We start from the raw sequence: 22,104 nt of genomic DNA, 5'->3' as shown, positions 1-22,104 counted from the left end.
GTGCAGGGCAAGCCTAAGGTGTGCTCCACATCCTTTCTAGAGGTTCTTGGAGGGATTAAGCCCCAGCTGTCCTCAGTAGGAGCCCACTCTTCCGCTCGCCTTGCACTGGCCTCCTCTGCTTCCTTGTCTCACCCCTCTCTCTCCTCCCAGCACATCCTGGATCACTCCCAATAAGCTCCTTGCATTTAGACCCTTGTCTCAGAATCTGGGACGATTCAGACCAAGACAGTTCCACTTGGGTGGAGGTTTTGGTTTGGTTTCAAAGCATTCTTTGACCCCTAACTATCCCTAAGGGAAATATGTGATTAGGATTACCCAGTAACTTTTCCAATGGTGTGTGGCTTTGACCACAATAAAGACTGAAGTGCCAAGGTGACAAGTGGGAGCAGTGTTTTGCAGACTTTGCTCTGAACAGAAATCTGTCACTGTAACTAGGACTTTGGAACCCTTCCCTGTTACCCCTGTACATGTAACATTAGACATGTTAATGCTAAAACTGGGAAGAAATCAAGCTATTCATTTCACCCTCTCCTTGAGAAAAATGGTCTTGTCTTTTGCTGGGTATAATTATAGGCAGCTTTCTGCTTAAGTATCTCAAATTTGTTAAGCATCTACTATGTAGCTGACACTCTACTAGGCACTGCGACCAAGAGGTGAACGAGGAGGAGATGAACTAGCAGGTGAGACAAATAGACAAAATCAAAACATGCAGCATGAAGAGAGGCATGGAGTATCACCCTAAGTATGAAAGGGATGTCTCGGGACTCCTAAGAGATGCTTAAACTGAGCTTCGAAGGGCTAATAGGCACTCATCAAGTGGAGAAAAGAAAGGAAGGGCATTTAGGGCTGAGGAAATAACGTGTACAAAGGCACAGAGTGCCTCAGAGCATGGTGCATTCAGCAAGTTCTGCAGGATGGTTAGAGGGCAGAGCTTTTATGATCCACAGATGGGGACATGAATGGCGGTACAGATGGGGCGGGCTACTGCTACCCAGACTTTGCCTCAGAAGCAATCCTGTGCATATGGGTGGCATGGTATTCACCAAGGTAAACATGTGAATTTCCCCAAACCGGAAATCCAGCTCAACTCTCAGCCTTGGCTGAAGCGGTGTGAAGAGGTTATTTCCCTTACCAAGAGCCAGGAACAGTATGAGGAGCCAGGGGTCACATTCTTAGGACTGAAGACGCTTGGAAACACATACATCCCTGCTACCACTTCTCTGTACAGACTTTCTCAGTGGATTTCCCTAAGGAAAGGCAGGTGGAGACTTCACTTCACACTCTGGATCCACTTGTACCGTGCAAGTCTTTGCCGTATGGCCTCACCTGTACCGCTCAAGAAACTGTGGCTCCCTTACTTTCCTCCACAGAGAAGGAGACTGTCTTCAAAGGTCTTTAGAGATTTCCAAACAGTGACAGGGTCTTGGTTGCCTGTTTCCTGAGCTGTCAAGCAACACCCTTTGGTCTTCACGGGGAGGACCGTAAAAAAGACTCACTCGTTGCTGTCCATCTCCCATCTCCTTCTGACAACGTCAATGGTTTTTGCCAGATGGCCCTTATACGTTTTACGAGCTCACAGGCAGTTTTGCGTGCCAAAGTGCTTGGATTTAGTACTTATGGAGTTAAGGAGATTATCTCCTAAATGCCAACAATAGGCGAACACCAGAACTACACAATCAGATTCCTGGACATTAGTGTGGCTTCTTCACGGGGCTCCAGCAAGGTTGCCAGTCCTCAAACCTGACATTGTCTCCAAATCAAAAGATGTTCGCACACACTTCGCTTGTGCACTAAGCAACAATATGCCAGAAGCCAGAGCTTCATTAGCCACAAACCTTGCCACTACCTCTGTTTGGACTTTGAAAATTATAAAGGAGCTTCCGGGCTGTTTCTCTTGGCACTCAGAGGTAGAAGTGAGGTTTCGAGACACTGGAAGTGAGCACCTTGTTTCCCAGCTTCTCTGCTCAAAAAGGTAGATGCCAATGGAAAAGATGCTTTTTTTTTTTCTTTCCTCCCTCTTTCCTTCCTTGTCTTCCTTCCAGGAGCTGATCGTGACATTCAGGAGTATGAAGGCAGGCAAGACTTGATCCTGGGCTCAAGAAACTCGCAGGTTCTTCATGGAGAAAGTGTAGACAAAAGCACCAAAGGGGCCTACTGCCCTGCTGCTCAAAGTGTGGAGGCCAAGAGCATCACCTGAATGCTGCTAGAAATGCAGAAACTCTGCCCCAACTCACACCTCCTGAATCAGAGCTCAGTGTGCTAACCAGGTCTTCAGGTGACGCATGTGGACCCTAAAGCTGAAGCTTGGTTTTGTACCCTTAAAGCTGCAAGATATGCTCCCTAAAGCACACGGGCTGGAAGTGCAATGAGTAGTTCTGGAATAAAGGAGCTCAAAGCAGGTTCTATGGAAATAGTACCCAGTTTTGACAAGAGCTCGACATAAACCAAGTGAGCAGAGAAGAGACTGAAGAAATAGTCTGTACAGAGAGTGAGTGGGACGGTAAAATCAAGTGAAAAGAGAGCTCGGGAGCTAAGGGAAAGAAACAATCCAGGTTCTAGTCCCAGAACTTGTCTTTATTATTCCCTAACCATTTGACATTGGACAAGAATCTCCATTTTCAACAGTAAAATGGGGATCATGCTACCTGCCCTGCTGACCTCATAAGGTCCCCAGAGTTTCTGATTCCGCAGATCTGGGTTGAAGCTCAAAAACTTACATTTCTAATATTTTCCCATTGTTGTCCATGCTGCTGATCTGGGAACTACACTTTGAGAACCAGAGGTCTAGGATGCACAAGAGAAAAAGAAACATTTAGGCTGGGCCGGTGGCTCACACCTGTAATTCCAGCACTTTGGGAGGCCGAGGCGGGTGGATCACCTGAGGTCGAGAGTTCGAGACCAGCCTGACCAACATGGAGAAACCCCATCTCTACTAAAAATACCAAATTAGCCGGGTGTGGTAGCACATGCCTGTAATCCCAGCTACTCGGGAGGCTGAGGCAAGAGAAGCACTTTAACCAGGGAGGCGGAGGTTGCCGTGAGCCGAGATCGCGCCATTGCACTCCAGCCTGGGCAACAAGAGTGAAACTCCATTTCAAAAAAAAAAAAAACCCCAAAAAACCTAAAAAAACAAAAAAAGAGAAACATGTATTGAAGCCAGGAACATTTATGACAGCCTGGTTTTCTTTATTTCCTGAGATGGAGTCTTGCTCTGTTGCCCAGGTTTGAGTGCAGTAGCGAAATCTCGGCTCTTTGCAACTTCTAACTTCTGGGTTCAAGCGATTCTCCTGTCTCAGCTTCCCCAGTAGCTGGGACCACAGGTGCCTGCTACCATGCCCGGTTAATTTTTGTATTTTTGTTTGATTTTTTCTGTCTGTTTGTTTTTCTTGAGACGGAGTCTTGCACTGTCACCCGGGCTGGAGTGCAACGTTGTGGGCTGGAATGCAATGTTGTGATCTCCGCTCACTGCAACCTCTGCCTCTCAGGTTCAAGCAATTCTCCTGCCTCAGCCTCCTGAGTAGCTGGGATTACAGGTGCCAGCCACCACACCCGACTAATTTTTTGTATTTTTAGTAGAGACGGGGTTTCACCATATTGACCACGCTGGTCTCAAACTCCTGACCCCTCGTGATCCACCTGCCTTGGCCTCCCAAAGTGCTGGGATTACAGGCATGAGCCACCACACCCAGAAAATTTTGTATTTTTAGTAGAGACAGGGTTTCATCATGTTGGCCAGACTGGTCTCAAACTCCTGACCTCAGGTGATCCACCCACCTCAGCCTCCCAAAGTACTAGAATTACAGGTGTGAGCTATCGTGCCTGGCCTGATTTTCTATTTCTAAATGCTTCTTCCAGTAGTCCTGCACCCTGAGACCACTGGAAGGTGACCACTTTAGTGCTCCAAGGCAGATGTGTGGCTTCTTAATCAAGGAAGCTATGTCTGGGAGGGGACAAGGAGCCCTCCTGGGCAATGAAGCAAGTTGGAAGCAACTGGTGACCACTCTTTAAATGACAACTTCATCCCTAGGGTCCAGTTAAATCTCAGCTAGTCCAGGGACTAACACCCCAAAGACCTACACAGCCCAAGTGAATCTAGGGTTTGAAGTCAAATCTTCAACACCCACCTATAGGAAAAACAACTCAGAAAATACTTTCCAGATATTTTTTTTTTTGAGATGACATCACATCAATCAGAAATGTAGAACAATAGATGAATTCCAGCCTTTCTTTTGTAAACATTTATTGAGCACCAACTCTATGCCAGACACAAGTTTGGAATGCTTCACCATGATGTAATCTTGAAATAACTTCCTGACAAAGAGTAAATCACCATACCATGGCATCTCAATTCTCTTCACAAGTTCCTCTTTGCTTTCTTCTCATTTGTATTATTCATTCTTTCTTTCATTCATTCAGCATCTGAGGCTGTGTTCTAAATTTGGGGCATGCACACAGATGATTAAGACCCTGTCATTGTCTATGAGAAGGTCTATAGAACAGCAGGGGAGATGAGGCACGCAATGAATAATTATAGTGCAACCTAGGAAATAAGTGGTTTAGGAGGGTTACAGATAAAATGTCAGGGGAGTTTTGAGGCAGGAGAGATTACTACCAGCTGTGGGTTTCATCAGTTCATGGGGAAGAGTCTGGGATCAAATCTGGCAGAGGGAATTGAGTTCTCACTCCCCTTCTCTGAATCAACAATAGCACAACTAAGTTTTCTGAACAAGGCCAGCAGGAGAGCCAAGGGGAGATGCTATGGGATCTCTGAGGTGTCAACTTTTCTGGCTGGAAACCTCTGTGGCCACAGTGCCTTTGCCCAAGTTTTTGTCCTACGTTCAGGAAGAATGAGGTAGGCAGACAACTGAAGGATGAACAAGAATTTTTTTTAGTGGTAGAACAGTTCAGAGGGGTGGGTAGCTCCTCTCTGTAGGCAGGTCGTCAAGTCAAGTGTTCAGCTCTTAGCAGAGAGGAGGCCCAGGAGAGGGTGGCTCCTCTCCACACGCAAGTCATTCCAGTGTCTCTGCAGGTCTCTAAAGCTCCCAGCATAGGGTAGCTGCTCTCTGCAGCTGGTTGTCCCATGGTCTCCAGCTATCAGCAGAGAGGGTACTCCCGAAGACGCCCTCCCTGGCCAGAAGGTGGGGCCTTACCGGGACCCGGCTCCTTCCAGCCAGGAATCAATCTGCCCCCTGCTGTCATTCATGGCCCCGGGGCTCAGCCCCAATTCCCCAGGGAGATCAGAGCAGGCTCTGAGAGGAGAGAGAGGCCAGGCAGTGGGAGCAGATACTGCAGAGCTTGCAGGGACGCAGGGTCAGGGAGAGGGTAAGGTGTGGGGGACGGGTCCTTCCTGAGGACCCAAGGGTGCAGGCTGCAGAGATGCCTGGTCCTGCGCCGCAGCTGCACCAGGGAGCTCTTTCCTCGCTAATCTGGAAGGGGCAGGGCTCCTGCTTATCCCTGGTTCCTTCCTGCTTCCTGGAGCAGGAGGCCCAGAGCACCTGGGAAGGCAGATCCTGCCTGTTCCTGGCTCCCCCAAGAGCACAGGGAAGCTCTGATCCACAGCTGTAGTTTGGGCGGCTTACTCCCTAGAGCAGGAGGCCCTGGGTTTGCAGCTGCAGTTTGGGCGGCTGCAATGGCACAGGAAGCTCCCATCCCAACTCAGAAGGGCAGGGCTCCCACTGGCTCCACGGAGCGTGCAGCCCCAGACATACTTCCCTGCTACAGCCGGCATGATGGCAGCAGCCACTGCCATCAGAGCTACAGATGGGGGCCGCTGTTGTAATATTCCCAAAGAGTCTGATTTCAAATCCTCTCTAGGTTAATGTAATGGGACATATTTTCTGGATCTCTTGCAAAGAAATGAAGATCACATGCCTGGTTCCTTGTACCTATTCAGAACCTACTAGGAAATGACTAATACCATGTTTTGTATGGGATAACAGCAGTCTTTCTATCTGGAGTGCATTGAGCCAGGCCATCTGGGGTCTTCTTTTCCATTGACCATCAGGTATGTGATGGTCAAGATCTGAGACCTGGGAAAAGGTTCTGGGCTTCTGCTGAGGAAAAAGACATGGTCTCTAGTGTCACAGACCTGGTTCATGTTTCAGTGTTTCACTCATTAACTTATTCAAAAGCCATTTGTTGAATACCTGCTAGGTACTGTCCAGAGCCCAGGTGTGGGAACACAGCAGTGAACTAGAAAGTGAAGGTCATTATGGCTTTTTATCTCTATCAGTGTTTCTTTGATCTTACGCTTCCTAGAGCCCTAGTTCTCAAAGTGCCATTCCCAGACCAGCAGCATTAACAGAAATGGGGAAATATTAGAAATTTTCTAACATTTGGCCCTGGCCCAGACCTGCCGAATCAGAAACTCTGGAGATGGGCTCAGACTTTACATACATTCACATTTTTTTTTTTTTGAGGCGGAGTCTCGCTCTGCGTACAGTGACACGATCTCAGCTCAGTGCAACACTTGCCTCCCGGGTTCAAGCAATTCTCCTGTCTCAGCTTCCCAAGTAGCTAGGACTACAGGCACCCGCCACCATGACCAACTAATTTTTGTATTTTTGTAGCGGCAGGGGGGTCACCAGATTGGTCAGGCTGGTCTCGAACTCCTGACCTCAGGTGATCCACCCACCTCAGCCTTCCAAAGTGTTTGGATTACAGGCATGAACCACCACGCCCGGCCTATTCACATTTTTTATTGCTCATCAGCTTGTATTTCATAGTGGGCAGGTAGAAAATAAACAAGAAAACAAATAAATAACTATAAAATGTTAAATGATGGTGACTACTCTGGAGACGAGAGAGTAGAATAATGTTACAGAGAATGATCTGGAAGGTAAAGAGGCAGGTGTGGGCTCCTGAGCTAGATAGAGAAGGCCCCCCAAGGAAGGGACATTGCAAATGAACCCTGAATGAAGACAAGAAGCCAGGTGAAGGCCAGAAATTCCTTACTGTGACCTCAAGAAATTTGACTGTTTTGAGTCTCAGTCTTCTTACCCTTGAAACGAAGACAGTGTTACTGACTTCACATGGTTGTTATAAAAATCAAAAGGCACAGAAACTACAAAGCATTTGGTTTTATGCCCTCTGAGTCCTCACGTCCCTTTCTCTCTTTCCTTCCCCCTGAAACCAAACTTGGAGACTAGGTCATGACTCAGTCCTACCTCCTTGGAGGTGCCTCCTTAGTACCTGCCCCAGGACCTGTGATGCTCTGAGTCCTCCTTCGGCTTCAGACAGACTTTACATTCCCCAGAGGTCAGGAATGCAGTTGCCATCTGGCATTCAAGCAGATATCAGAAACTATTCCGACTATATAGGTTCACATCGCAATCCCTAGAAAAGACAGAATCCAGAATATGCCAAATTGGTCTTCATCTCTCTTTGATGACAGATAAGCTTGCTGGGAGATCCCTGCTAATGCCCTTTGTACATACACTTTTTAAGTTAAAAACAGATTTTTCATTCAGGGTTACAAAATGCACTGCTTGTGAGATAAATGGCCTGTGTTTAACTGCACAGATCCTTCACAGACAGCTCCTATTTTTCTGTCGACTGTCTTTCCCAGGAACCTTGACTCACTTGTGTTATAGCAGGAGAGGTTAATTAGTACCAACAGATGGGGGCATTTTTCTAAGGTTGATAAAATGTTCCCAGGTAGGATGTCTTGCTGTCATTAGGGCCCTCAATAGAGACCAAACTTAGGTTCCAGGGTCTTCTCTCAACTCAGGAATGAATCCATACATGACTGAAGAGGTGAGGGTGAGGGTGGAGGTAAGGAGAAGGACCACCCAGGGCCAAGGACGTTTCTGTTCTTGGCGGAGCTGTGGTTGCAGAAAAGAAGGAGGCAGACACTCTGGGAACTTACATATGAGGTAGGATTTCTGACCCTGGAGCACCGGTTGAGCTAACTCCACAGGTAAATGGAAGACACAAGTGTGAGCTTGGAAAACAAGAGAGGGCTGCTGTGAGAAACCAGTGTTCAGGGGCAGTATAGGATTGAGTTTCAGAACTTCATCCCACTGCTTGGGCTGAAATCTCAAGTACCTGCTGCCTACCAGATGTGTGGCCTTCCTTAGGCACATTATTGAAAACTCCAGACTCCCATGAGGTGCAAAGGCCTTGCCTGAATGCTCTGCTAAGAGGCTTGATCACACACTAGCCTGGCTCCTGCCTACACTGAGTCATGTCTGTAAGGGTGACCACAACCGTCATGTTGAGTCTTCGCTCAAGAAAACTCAGTGCTGCTAAACCACCAATGTCCCAACCATTTTCAGTAATTTTCTATCTTTACTCACTTCCTGTAATTTTTCCATTTCTCTGTAGGCCCCTGCTCCCTATATTGGTTCTCTCTTTTTTTCTCTCTCTCTCTCTGTAGTCCTTTTTTCCCCCTTTTAAAAACCTCAGTCATGACCGGGCGCGGTGGCTCATGCCTGTAATCCCAACACTTTGGGAGGCCGAGGCGGGAGGATCATGAGGTCAAGAGATTGAGACCATCCTGGCCAACATGACAAAACCCTGCCTATACTAAAAATACATAAATTAGCTGGGCATGGTGGCACGAGCCCGTAGTCCCAACTACTTGGGAGGCTGGGGCAAGAAAATCGATTGAACCCAGGAGGCGGAGGTTGCAGTGAGCCGAGATGGTGCCACTGCACTCCAGTCTGGCGACAGAGCGAGACTCTGTCAAAAAAACAAAACAAAACAAAAAAACCCCTCAGTCATCTTTTTCTTTGGTGGAGTTGAGCTCAATTCATATTAGAGTCTCTGTCCCCTACTGCAATCATCTGAATAAAATATGTCTTTCTGTCTTTCATATGTGGCCGGGCTATTTTCCTTTGATGATATTAACCATTGCAGAATGACTTTCCTCCTCTGAAACATGGATCTCATTATAGCATGTACGTCATGAAGAGAAATAAGCTCTGTAATGCAATGTCCACAAAATATGTAGCCCATGTTCTAAGTACTACTCAATACATGTTAGCTGAGATGATTGTGTTAGCTGTTATTACAGCAAAGGCAGTCATCTTGCCTGGAAAGATGATGGCATTACTTGAGTGTGGTTCGATCCCTTGTCAGACCTGGCTCAGAAAAGCCTCATGAATGCCGGTCTGCAATTGACAAGGTGTCTGGGAGGTGGAAGAGAGGAGCGTTTTGAGGTTCTTCATCTCACACGGCCTCCTCTGTGCCGAGCTAGCTGGCCTTCTCTGCTATTCCTCATAGAAAGCAGCTCTTCTGCCAGAATGCTGAGATAACACAGAGAAATGACAGCTGCAGGAGGAGGAAGTGATTACTTCCTATGTCCCTGTCCAGAGGTCGAATGTCCTTACCACTCCTCAGAAGAGGCAGGAGCTTATTGACCTAACAATTTAAATCATTTGCAATTAAGGATGAAAGCTTTCTTCCCTTAACTGCTCAGCTGGTGAAGTATGAGGTGAAAACTCGGCTGGCTGAGGGGACAACGACTCTACTTCCCAATAACGAATGACCCTAGGACCAACAGACTTCGGTGTCTTCAAACCCAGGGGGACTAAGCCTCAGCAGGTTCAATAAATGGGTCTTCACAGTCCTGTTCAGGGCTGGCAGAGAGATAAAAGGGTGTAGGGTTCCATTTCATCATTCAAAAGATCCATAGGAGACTGATGGTCCCTCCCTCTAGAAAGCAGAAGGTGGGTGGAAACATGACGGTCACGTGGGTCATTTGTGAGGGAGAGGTGACTTTTACTCAGGAAGCCGGAAACTCAGAAAAGACATCCTGTGACGGGCCTGGAGTCCCCACCCCTTCCCAGGCTGACATGCGTGGGAAGAACAATGTAGGCAGGAAAACGTGCTTTCTAAATGGGCTCTCTAAATTCCTGCCTTTCCCTGATGGACTGGTTTTCAAAGTGCGGTCCCGGTACCAGCAGCATCAACATCATCTGAGAACTTGTTAGAAATGCCAAGTCCAGGACCCCATCCTGGAGCTATTGAATCAGAAATTCTAGGGGTGAGACCCAGGTAAGATGTTTAAAGGGTTTCCAGGTGATGCATTTGCACACCCAAGTTTGACAATCCCTGCTGTAAGAGATTAGGGTCCATTCTCAGCATTTGAATTCTTCTTTATTTTTCCTATGATGGTTAAAATTTCTAAAAGTAATCAATCAGTCTCAAGTTCCTATCAATTAAACAAGAGGAATAGATTCCTGTTAAAGTAGGACTCCTAAGGATGTTGGGGAAAGATGAAAGCCAGGTGTGCACCTCACTGACTCCCAGTTCCTCTTCATGGTCACTGCTGCGTGGTCAGTACAGCCTTAGTGTTCAGCCTCAGGAGGGTCCAGAGAAGAAAGAAGCCAGTGTCCAGCACCCCAGGGCTGAGCTGATATAATATCGCCACTCTTTCATCTCAGGTCCTGGCCACTCCAAGCTGTTTTATTTTATTTTATTATATTTTTATTTTTTTTAAGTTTATTGTATGATTTTTACAGACCTGGAAGGCTGAGTCTGAAATGATCTCTGACCACTCCCCTCATTGCTCCCTTTAAGAGGACGACACAGCTCCCTTCTGAATGCTGAGAACCAACGGAGGGTTCTTGAAGGCAGCTGGTGCCCGGTCTTCAGGTGAGAGAGGAAAGAATGAAACTGGCTGTTACTATACAAACCTAATTAGCATCCAAAGAAGGCAAGGAAGAGGACAGACATTGAGTTGCAGTGCCCATCTCTCTCGTTGAGGTATTTCACCAATATCCTTTTGGGCTTCAAAACCTTTTATTACATTAGGCTAAGTGAAATAAGACACAAGAGGATAGATTCTATGAGATTCCACTTCTCTGTGAGACCTAGAATACTCAAATTTATAGAGACAGAATATAGAACAGTGACTACTGGCAACCGGAGGAAGGAGGGAATGAGGAGTTAGTACTTAATGGAGACAGTTTCAATTGGGGATGAGAAGCAGCTCCGGAGACGGATGGCAATGGTTGCACAAGGGTGTGAATGTACTTAATGTTACTGAATTGTACACTTAAAATGGTTAAAATGACATCTTTTATTTGTACATTTTATCCCAATTGAAAATAAGTAAATTAAAAACCCTTCATTGCCCTTGGACATGGCCTGACGTTAAGTCCCAGACCTTTTCCTAGCTCCACAGGCCCTGCGTGCTCTGCAGGCCTCTCGAGCCACATCTCAAGAACCACATGCTCCTCTAGAACAGTCACTGCAGCCTTCTTTCAACTCCTTGAGAGCGCCATGACGCTCCTGCCCAAGGACCTTAACCCTTTCCTGTTTAACTGGCTGTCACTCTTCTTTGAGATTGTACCATAGGCGTTTGTGCCTTGGGGACACCTTCCCTTATTATCTCTCTCAACCACAAGCCTGGGATCAACCCTCCATCTTGTTTAATACTGTTCCCCTGGGGCTGAGCACAGGGTCTGCTCCCAAATAGAAACTTGGTAAAATATGTACTGAATGAGTAAATCAGGAAATTGAGAAATAGGGCCATATCCCTCTCATTCCTGGATAAGAACCCACTGGTCTGGGAAGTGTGATTCAAGGCCAGAAATTCTCAAAGTTTCTGGCATTGGGACTTTACACTCTGAAAAATTATTGAGGACCTCAAAAAGCCATTGTTCATGGCATTATGTCTACTGATATTTATCACATTAGAACTAAAAACTGAAAAATTTTTTAAATGCAAGAATATACAGTGACACACTGCATTAACGCCAGAGGAATAACATCATCACACTTTATTAGCCTCTAGAAAGTTCCGCTGTAGACTCACGAGAGATGAGAGTGAAGTAGGAAAATGACTTCTCAGTAGTATTATAAAAACAGCTTTAACCTCAAGACTCTAAAAGGGTTTCAGGAAGCCCCAGAGGTCCCCAGACCACACTTTGAAAATAGCTGTTCCACGCATTTGAAACGGCAAGTGCCTTGCTTGTGGTGGTGTGCTTACGGGGACTAAGTGCTTGAGTTGGGCTTTCTAGAGGCATGCAGGCCTGAGACAATGGGGTGTGTGCTACAGGAGTCTACCCTTTTCCTCAATTTCACTTCCCACCGTTTCACCTTCCAAGCTTTCAGTTACCCATGGTCAACCGTGGTCTGAAAATATTAAATGAAAAATTCCAGAAATAAACAATTGACAAGTTTTCTTTTTTTTTTTCTTCTTCTTTTTTTGAGACGGAGTCTCACTCTGTCACCCTGGCTGGAGTACAGTGGCAGATCTCCGCTCACTCCAACCTCCAACTCCTGAATTCAAGTGATTCTCCTGCCTCAGCCTCCCGAGTAGCTGGGATTACAGGCGCTCACCACCACACCCAGCTAATTTTTGTATTTTTAGTAGAGACAGAGTTTCACCAAGTTGGCTGGGCTGGTCTTGAACTCCTGACCTCAGATGATCCACCCACCTCAGCCTCCCAAAGTGCTGGGATTGCAGGCGTGATCCACTGCGCCCGGCCAACTGACAAGTTTTCAGTTGCACTCCATGCTGAGTAGTGTGATAAAATCTCTCATCATCCCTCTCCATCCAGCCCAGGATGTGAATTATTCTTTTGTCCAAGGCATGCATGCTGTAGATGCTCCCTGCATGTAAGTCAAATAGTAGCTGTCTTGGTGACCACACTTTAAAAATCAAAGTATAGGCCGGGCGCCCTAGCTCAAGCCTGTGATTCCAGCACTTGGGAGGCCAAGACGGGCGGATCACGAGGTCAGGAGATCAAGACCATCCTGGCTAACATGGTGAAACCCCGTCTCTACTAAAAAATACAAAAAACTAGCCGGGCGAGGTAGCGGGCGCCTGTAGTCCCAGCTAATGTAGTCCCAGCTACTCGGGAAGCTGAGGCAGGAGAATGGCGTAAACCTGGGAGGCGGAGCTTGCAGTGAGCTGAGATTGCACCACTGCACTCCAGCCTGGGCGACAGAGCGAGACTCCGTCTCAAAAAAAAAGAAAAAAAAAATCAAGTAATAGAAGGTTCAGTGCTATTTGAGGCTTCAGGAATTCACCAGGGGTCTTAGAATGCGTCCTCCATGGATAAGGGGGGGACTACTATACTAGCAATACAGAAACTGGTATGACTGTTGCTGAACTGTATTGTGTCAAGGGTGAGAGTATAGAAGATCAACACATCCAACTGGTGCTTATTGAGTACTTTCCATGTTCCAAGTATAGTTCTAGGCACTGGAAACATAAAGATACATACCACACAGTTCCTCTTTTTGTTTCTGCAAAGGTAGCTTCTGAAATAAGCAGAAGGGCTTCTAGAAACATGACAAGGGTGCTTCCTCAAACAACCCCTCTTTACTCTCATGGAATAATTTCACATAAAGGGATTATCTACAAATACACTTCATGAGATCTGAAGAGTGGAATACGGTCATGCAGCGGTTAACAACAGAGATAGGCTCTGAGACATGCATCGCTGGGCAATTTCATTGTTGCACGCACATCATACAGTGACTCACACAAACCTCGATGGTATAGCTTACTACACACCTAGCTTCTGTGGTCTAGCCTGTTTCTCCTAGGCTACAAACCTGTGCAGCATGTGACTGTACTGAATACTAAAGACAAGTGAAACACAACGGTAAGTATTTCTGCAGTATCTAGATATATCTAAACACAGAAAAGGTAAAGTGTTGTCCTACACCATTACGATACCTGCAACGTTAGTAGGCCTAGGAAGTTTTCAGGTCCATTATAATCTTATGGGAGCACCATCGTGTATATGGTCCACCATTGATTAAAACATCATTATGTAGTATCTGATGGTACAGTTTTGCATCAGAAGTCAGCCTTGCAGAGTCACCGGCTATGTGGGACCAGGACTTTTTCAGCCTGGCTGGTTGAAGATGTTGAAGGAGACAGAATCACAGTAAAGCTGATGATTTTTGCCAGATATATACATGAACATTCTAACCCAAGTACAGACATCTGTTCCCAAAGGAGTATGGTTAGCAGATATAAGGTGTATGGTTCCCAAAGGACTATGGCAGATTTTGATGCAGCCTCTCCTTCCTTCTCGCTAAAATACCCAGGAAGATGAAGAAATTTAAACATTCTAAATAATGTTAACAAAATGAGACAACTTAATGCCAGAATCGAATGGGAACGGACACAGGTAGAGCTGTTTTGGGTTAAAAACCTATCCTAACTTCCACCAACAATAAGGAGAGAAGGTGCTTCACAACTGTCCTACCACCCCTTCCATCATCTTTTCTTGACTCAGAGCCCACCTGGAGATTCTGTAACCACTCAAAAATAGACTTCCCTCTCTGTCCTATAGTTCTTCTCTCTATTCCTGCCATATGAGTTCAAATTAGTTGAATCTCTAGGATGTCAGTTGAGTAAAATGTTTCTGAAAGCCTATCCTTTGATCCAACAATACTGCTTCCAGGTCTTTATCACTAAAATACAATCAAAGTTGTGTAAAAGTATCTAGTTTCAACATAGTTCTAAAAACATCCCGGCCAGGCGCTGTGGCTCATGCCTGTAATCCCAGCACTTTGGGAGGCCAAGGTGAGAGGAACACAAGGTCAGGAGTTTGAGACCAGTCTGGCCAACATAGTGAAACCCCATCTCTACTAAAACTACAAAAAATTAGCCGGGTGTCGTGGTGTGCACCTGTAATCCCAGATACTTGGGAGGCTGAGGCAGGAGAATTGTGTGAACTGGGGAGGCAGAGGTTGTAGTGAGCCGAGATTGCCCCACTGCACTCCAGCCCGGGTGACAGAATGAGACTTCATCTAAAAAAAAAAAAAAAAAAGTTACTTTGGCTTGATTTTTACAGAGAAACAATATTTCCAATCTAGAGAATATTTTTGTACACCTACACAATGAAATAACATTTAACCATTAAAGATGGTACAGTAGATATATATATACTAACAAGAAAATATTTGAAAAAAGCAAATTACATGATATATGTCTAGTATAAGTTCAGTTTCTGCCATGACCCTCCCACCACCACCACCACCAAAGGTTAATCATCAAGGTACTAGTCGTCAAATAAGTAATCATAGAAGTTATTTCTGAACAATAGGATTATTTTTACCTTTACTTTTTATATATGTGTTTCTTTTCAAACAATAAAATGCTCACAATGAACATTATTGTAATTTTAAAATTATATTGCAAGTGGCAGGGATACCCAGTGTCATCATATCAGCAGACAAAAGCACCTTTCTAACTTGGCTGGGAAACAGGCAAATCCTAGCAACAGAAAAGCCCAAGGTAGGAGGGAAGACTCCGAGAGCGCCCAGCCTACTGCCGGCAGAGCTTTGTTCCACCGGGAGCACGACATAGCCCATCAAGGCTCCAGACTGATGCTGACTGATCTGGAAATCAAATCTCCTCTCAACTGCATCCTCTGGGGATAGTTCAGACATCCCCATTTAAACAGATTACATAAAAGGGCTGCTGGAGGCCTGACACGGGCTGACACATGAATCTTCAGCACCCAAGAAACAGGCAAGAAAAGGTACATTTTCAGATCAGGGGGAGGGTGTCCATTTGAAAGAAGGGAAACTGGAGAGAAAAGAAAGCAGACATTCCCAGGAAGAAGGTATTCCAGGCTCTCTCAGGGGGTTGCGGAGACCCTGCTAACAGGCCCCCCATGGTCTGAGCTCCCCACTGAAAGAGGACACAGGACCGTAGCCACCTGTTATTTCCAAGCTCTGTGCAGGGCTTTCTTGTAACTATCAAAGATTCAAGGAATGCAGCAATGTTCCCGTTATTATAAAGCTATCATCTGAATACTTGTGTCCTCCCACATTCATATATTGAAATCCTAACTCCCAAGGTGATAGTATTAGAAGGTGGGGACTTTGGGGGTGATTAAGTCATAAGAATGTAGCCCTAGTGAATAGAATTAGTGCTCTTATAAGAGGCATCCCACAAAGCTCCCTTCTGCCATGTGAAGACAAAGCAAAAAGACTGAGACCCAGGAATTTGGTCGCCACCATGCACTAAATCTGCTGGCACCTTGATCTAGGACTTCCAGCCTCCAGGATTATGAGGAAAAAAATACGTTGTTTGCAAGCCATCCGGGCGTTGATATTCTGTTATTGCAGCCTGCATAGACTAAGAGATATACAGAGATAATTCTACACTTACATCCTACTCTAGTGTTTTCGAGGCTCATTTACATGGAGCCTTTTTCACCTGATTCTTGCAAAATTTACAGGAGAGAAGGGGCACAGGTTTCATCTTCTCTGCTTTTCAAATGGAAGACAGGAGGTGAGGCTGGAGGCAGGTGAGGAGTGGGAGAAAAAGCAGAGAACAAATGCCAACGTGCTGGGCATGTCCTCCGGGTTAGTTCTTTCCAGATTTCCCTCCTCTAAATCACAGACCCCGCAAGGCCGCTGCTCTAAAACTGGTCACAGAGGTGTGATGGAGTCTGGGAGATTTTCCTTAAGGTTCCCATACTTAGACCGTTGAATCCTGAGCTGGCCTTTCACACAGGATCACGTTGCCCCTACTGACTTACACTCAGTTACTTCATCCAGGCGCTCACTGAAACTGATCTCCATACTATCTTGTAAGATAAAGTTTGCATGTGAACGGTTTCTGCTCGTTTCCAGCATACTGTGCTCTCTAACATTTCCAATAACAGGTAAGTTTGTTACAAATGAGGTTTATCATTTTTTTTTCTGTTTGATTGTGTGAGGCAAAACCAGACAATTTCTGTAAGAGGTGATACTTTAAATGCCCCCCTCAAGAGGATGTGACCACTTGAAAATGACAAAGTGGGATTTCTGAACAACATGAGTGGTCAGACTGTGTTGCAAAGAAGGCCCTGGCTGGAAGAAAATTGGACATGAGCTGACAAATACTGTCTTGCCCAGAATCACAGGGGCTGGGGGGCAAAGTCAGCTGAGGGATTAGGATAGGGAAGGATGTGGGAGATGTCACATCATAAAAGCAACCAGACCCCTTAGACAAGGTGTGGCCCTACCCAGCTAATGCTGTTTGGTGTTTGCAACTGAAAGGGAAGAACTGTGTACATTTATATTGACAGGGACACATATTTAATGCACGTATAGAAACACAGGGGAAATGTGTCAGAAAGAAATAATATCAGAATACTATTATTGATGACTTGTATTTTCCTCTTCTTGATTATCTGTATTTTATCATAATAATTTATTCTCTTTGTTTTGTTTACCAAAATAGAGGGCCAGGCGCTGTGGCTCACGCCTGTAATCCCAGCACTTTCGGAGGCCGAGGCGGGCAGATCACGAAGTCAGGAGATCAAGACCATCCTGGCTAACATGGTGAAACCCCGCCTCTACTAAACATACAAAAAAATTAGTGGGGCACGGTGGTGGGCACCTGTAGTCCCAGCTACTTGGGAGGCTGAGGCAGGAGAATGGCGTGAACCCGGGAGGCAGAGCTTGCAGTGAGCTGAGATCGCGCCACTGCACTCCAGCCTGGGCAAGAGCGAGACTCCATCTAAAAAAAAAAAAAAAAAAAAAAAAAAAAAAAAAAAAAAAAGGAAAATAGAGGAAATTGCAAGGCAAGGCAGGCTGGCTTTCATAAACAGTGTGAAGCTTCCCCTGCTGTAGTCACAGAGGACAGAGGTGAGCTTCAGAAGAAATTCACTGTTTCTGATATTTCTGACCAAAGACATAGCCACAGAAAAGATTCCTATTTAGCCTCTCCTGTTCGTTTAAGGGAGCTAAGGCAGAAACGCAATTGTTGATTCCATGCTCCCGTCACGATGCAGGATCAACATCAGTACGTCCGTGAGTGACCCAGGTTTTCAGGAGGAGAGAAGCCCTCACTCCCTAGAGTACAGCCTAAGAAGCCCATGGTGCCAAGGCCCCTCTAGATTCTATTTCCAGGAAACTGCAGAGAGAAACTACTGAGAAAATGCAGAAATGGATTTGTGTTCTATGCAATGGCAATTAAACAGCTTTTTGTAACTTGCATTTCATCTTAGTCCTTTCGGACCGCTATAACAAAAATGTTATACACTGGCTTGGACAACAAACTTTTGTTTCTCACAGTTTAGGAAGCTGGAGGGTTCAAGATCAAACACTGGTATATTCAGTGTCTGGTGAGAGCCCCACTGCTGGTTCATAGACAGCTGTCTTCTTGCCGTGTCCTCATTTGGTAGCATGGGTGAGGGAGCTCTCCACGATCTCCTTTACTAGTATATGGCACTGATCTCACTCATGTGGGCTCCACGCTTACGACCTAATCAGTCACCTCCCAAAGGTCCCCCTTTCTAATACTATTACTTTGGAGGTTAGGATTTCAACATGTGAATTTTAGGGGGATGCAAACATTCAATCCTTCACACACTTTTTACCATTTTATTTGATGAGCTTAGCCAGAATGTGCACTACTTGGATACGACTTTAGATACATGGATGTATCTAAAGATACCCTTTTCCTGGGGGCATACATCTCAAGACCCGCAGAAAATGCCTCAAACTGGAACCCTACATAGACTGTGATCAGATGAACCAGTTACTTGAACACAGCACTGCGATACCATGACAGTCAATCTGATAACCAAGGCGGCCACTGAGGACTACGGGGCGGGCAGCATAGGCAGCGTGGATCTGTTGGACAAAGGGATAGTTCACATCCCAGGCTGGGACTGGATGGAGTGGGGCGGTGCAAGGTTTTATCTCATGACTCAGAATGGTGCAAAATTTAACATTGATGAATTGTTTATTTCTGGAATTTTAAAAAATAGTTTCAGCCTGCGGTTGAATGCAAGTCACTTAAACCACAGAATATGAAAGCTCTGATAAGGAGGGACTACTATATTTTTAAGTTCATAGTTATTTGACTCACAGTCCATCGAGCAATGTGTTCTTTTGTGTCAATAACATCAAGGTTTCAACATGATTTTCTCTGCGGTGCTCCTGGGACAGAATGACCACATTCCTGAGTCATGGCTGTTGGATCTGTTTCTCCAGTGACGGAACTGGGTCCATGCTGACTCATGGGACACCCACACCAGGCTCTCCCAGGGTCCAGGGCCATGCACCACAAGTACAGCTGGCCTGGAGGGCTGACGGTCATGGGTGGCCCTGGGGAATCGGCGGCTCTCCTGCAGCAGAACCAGCAAACTCCGTCTCATTAATACAAAGCCCTGAGTTAACCCTCTAGCCAAAGGTGTTTCTCATAAAGTCACTTTGCGTCTGATTCATCTCTTGGCTGGGTTGGAAGGTAAACTTCTCGGCATAGAGTCCCCAGAGGCCTTTTGTAATCACAGAAGAGAAATGTGACAGCCTGAACTGGGTCGAGAGGTCATGGTGAAAGAAAGGCTGGTGTCGTCAGCTCAGCACTGACAGACGCCCTCCCCTAGAGGACGGCACAGGCACAACTAGTTTTGCCTCCCTGGATTAGCTGTACTTACATTTTTTTCACCCTCTTCTCATAGTTGCACAAAAGAGAGTCCCTAGAAATGTCACCTCAAGCCCCTTTGCTACCTCTTGTATGCACTGAAAATGCTGTTTATTGGGGTACAGTCTATGATAATGCTCAGTTATTGCAGAAAAGCTAATTCAGTAAAAGGATGGATAATGAATTATGATGCATAATGGGGTCCTAGGGGAATGGAGACAGGGGAGAACAGCCAGCTACCGAGAATTTCCTAATACATTAGATGTGACAGACTTCAGTTCTTATTACGGGGATGCTGAGAGACACCCCACTATCACTCATACTTCTGTCCCAGTGTGCAATGAGCCAATTTAATAAGTGTTGGCCAAATCAGCACGTCCTTTGACTCACACCTGATGTTTGGTGCTCCCACGGCTCTTGTTCCCCTCTCTGCTGTCGTACTTATTAGGCTAAATTACAGCTATTTTTAAACGTAATTAGCCCCTGCTCGTGGACGGAAGTTAGCAACTGTAGCTTCTTTACTTTTACAAGCCCTGCAGCACAGAATACCATAACCAGCACATAGTAGGTGTTCAGAAACAAAAGCCCAAAAGTACTGACTGATTGGCTAAATTATATATGCAGGATTATATTCCCAACACAGCTGCTGTCAGCAGCTCCTCCACGAACCTCCCACAGCACAATGCTATTGCAATTTGATTTTTTATGCGCTCATACGTATGACAGCCATTCGTAAACTGTAAAGCTCCAGCGTACATGAGATGGCATTGCTCGCCCCCTTGCAGGGACACAAGACCCCGATGCAAGAGAGCTGCGACTTAAACTTTCATCCTAAAAGTAAACCACATATGGATTCGCTTCTTAGGTCCCTTGCTCTCTGAGTGTATAAAATTCCCCTTTGAGTCTCTTTTCCAGTTTTCTCTCCAAGTTACCAAGAGCTATCTGGGGAGCCACCTAGAAGGGCTTCCCCCTCTAAAGGAGCGGAGACCATTAGGCAGGCAATAATGAGCAATGAGAAACAGCTGCGCCTCAAGGTGTGTGATTCTTGATGTAATCTCCGTAACGAATATTTGTTTCAGTGGGAGACTTTCTGGCAATCTAAGTCCTCTTCCCATGTTTGGAGAAATCCCCACCATGAGAATCATGGTGACACATAAGCCCACAAAGCCCCAGACAGCCCAGAGCCTTACATTCCACGATGATGCTCTCCCAGTACTTGGGATACCTGCGGCCCCCCCAGGGTACTTTGACCAGGCGCTAGAGATGAGAGCACACAGGGAACCCAGAGGAGACTCTCCAGCAGAAGCAGTGGTAGCAGCTCCAGCCAATATTAGGTCTAGAAACAGCCATGTCAGCAGGAGCACACGGTGGCAGTGGCCGGTAGTGGCGTGCTCACCTGAGTCTCCTGGTGGCCTGCTGGGACTCTAGTTCTGGCCTCCCTCTGCACCCCACTGTTCTCCTATCCTGTTCCTGCATAGTTTTCCTCCCTTCCCCTAATTGCCAAGACTACTATAGAGATAACCTAAAATGTTTAAACAGGGGTTTAGAAAAGCCTCAGGGGTAGCATAAGAAATAAACCAGAGATGGATGCAGGCAACTGAGGGGCCAGGCTTACTGGAGACACAGGCTCTCAGGATCCCATGGTCCCTGTGCTATACCCAAGCAGAGCATCCAATAGACAGGAAGGCCCTGGCTTTTAATCATCCACTGTTGTCCTCTTTCTATTTCTGGCTTGCATATTATCCTCCATTTCAAGGGAGAAGTCCCATATATGAAGATCTCTCTTTCCATCAGAGTAGTTAAATCTTTGTGGCCACCTCTGAGTATGTCTTTTGGAAAAACAATTCTTGAGTCAAAAGATATTTGTATTTAGAAAGCTTTTGATGTATGTTGCCAAATTCCCCTCCAAAAGAGTACCAATTTACCAATTTACTCTTCTACTGGCAGTATATTAAAAGGCTGTCTCCCTCAATCCTAGCTAACACCAGGGATTATTGTTCTTTTGAATTTTGCCAGTTTGATGGCTTTAACACGGTATGTCATTGCTGTTTTAATTTGCACTTGTAAAAGTTACTTATGAAGTTCGCATTTTTTTCACGTTAATTGTCAATGAGTATTGTTTTTTGAATTGCCTATTTGGATTTTTGCTTTGTTTTATTTGCAGGTGTTGGCTTATGTTTCTCCTATTGTTACATTAAAAACGTTTAGCATATTGATAATTTCTTTCATTCCTACTATTTTTTGTCATAACATGCTTTATAACTTTTCATTTACTTTATATTTTAATATTATTTTTTACTTTGTGGGCAGCCTAATATGTCTCAAATCATCAAAGTAAATAAAAATTAAAACAGTTTCTTTTGCGTGTCATTGTCTTTTCAATATGAAGATGAAGAAATAAGAACTTCTTTCACTCTTTCCTCAGTGATTGGTTTTCATAATATAATCTGAAGATTTAAAGCTTAGATTGTTTTTATTACATTCCTACTTTTATATTTTAAATCTTTTATTTAATAAATAACTTTTTAGAAGCAGGGTCTTGCTATGTTGCCCAGGCTGGCCTTGAACTCCTGACCTCAAGTGATCTTCTTGCTTCGGCCTCCACAAGTGCTAGGATTATAGGTGTGAGCCCCACGCCTGGCCATGTTGAATAGTTTTTGACATCTGCATGAAGTCTTCTAAACAAACATATGTGTAAAATACTTAGCACAGTGTAGGAAGATAGTAAGCACTAAATCAGTGTTGGCTTTGATATTATTAAC

Source organism: Macaca mulatta, chromosome 16, assembly GCF_049350105.2.
Source record: "Macaca mulatta isolate MMU2019108-1 chromosome 16, T2T-MMU8v2.0, whole genome shotgun sequence".
NCBI lineage: Eukaryota > Metazoa > Chordata > Mammalia > Primates > Cercopithecidae > Macaca > Macaca mulatta.
The sequence above is the reverse complement of the archived record's forward strand: the minus strand, read 5'-3'. Positions refer to the sequence as shown.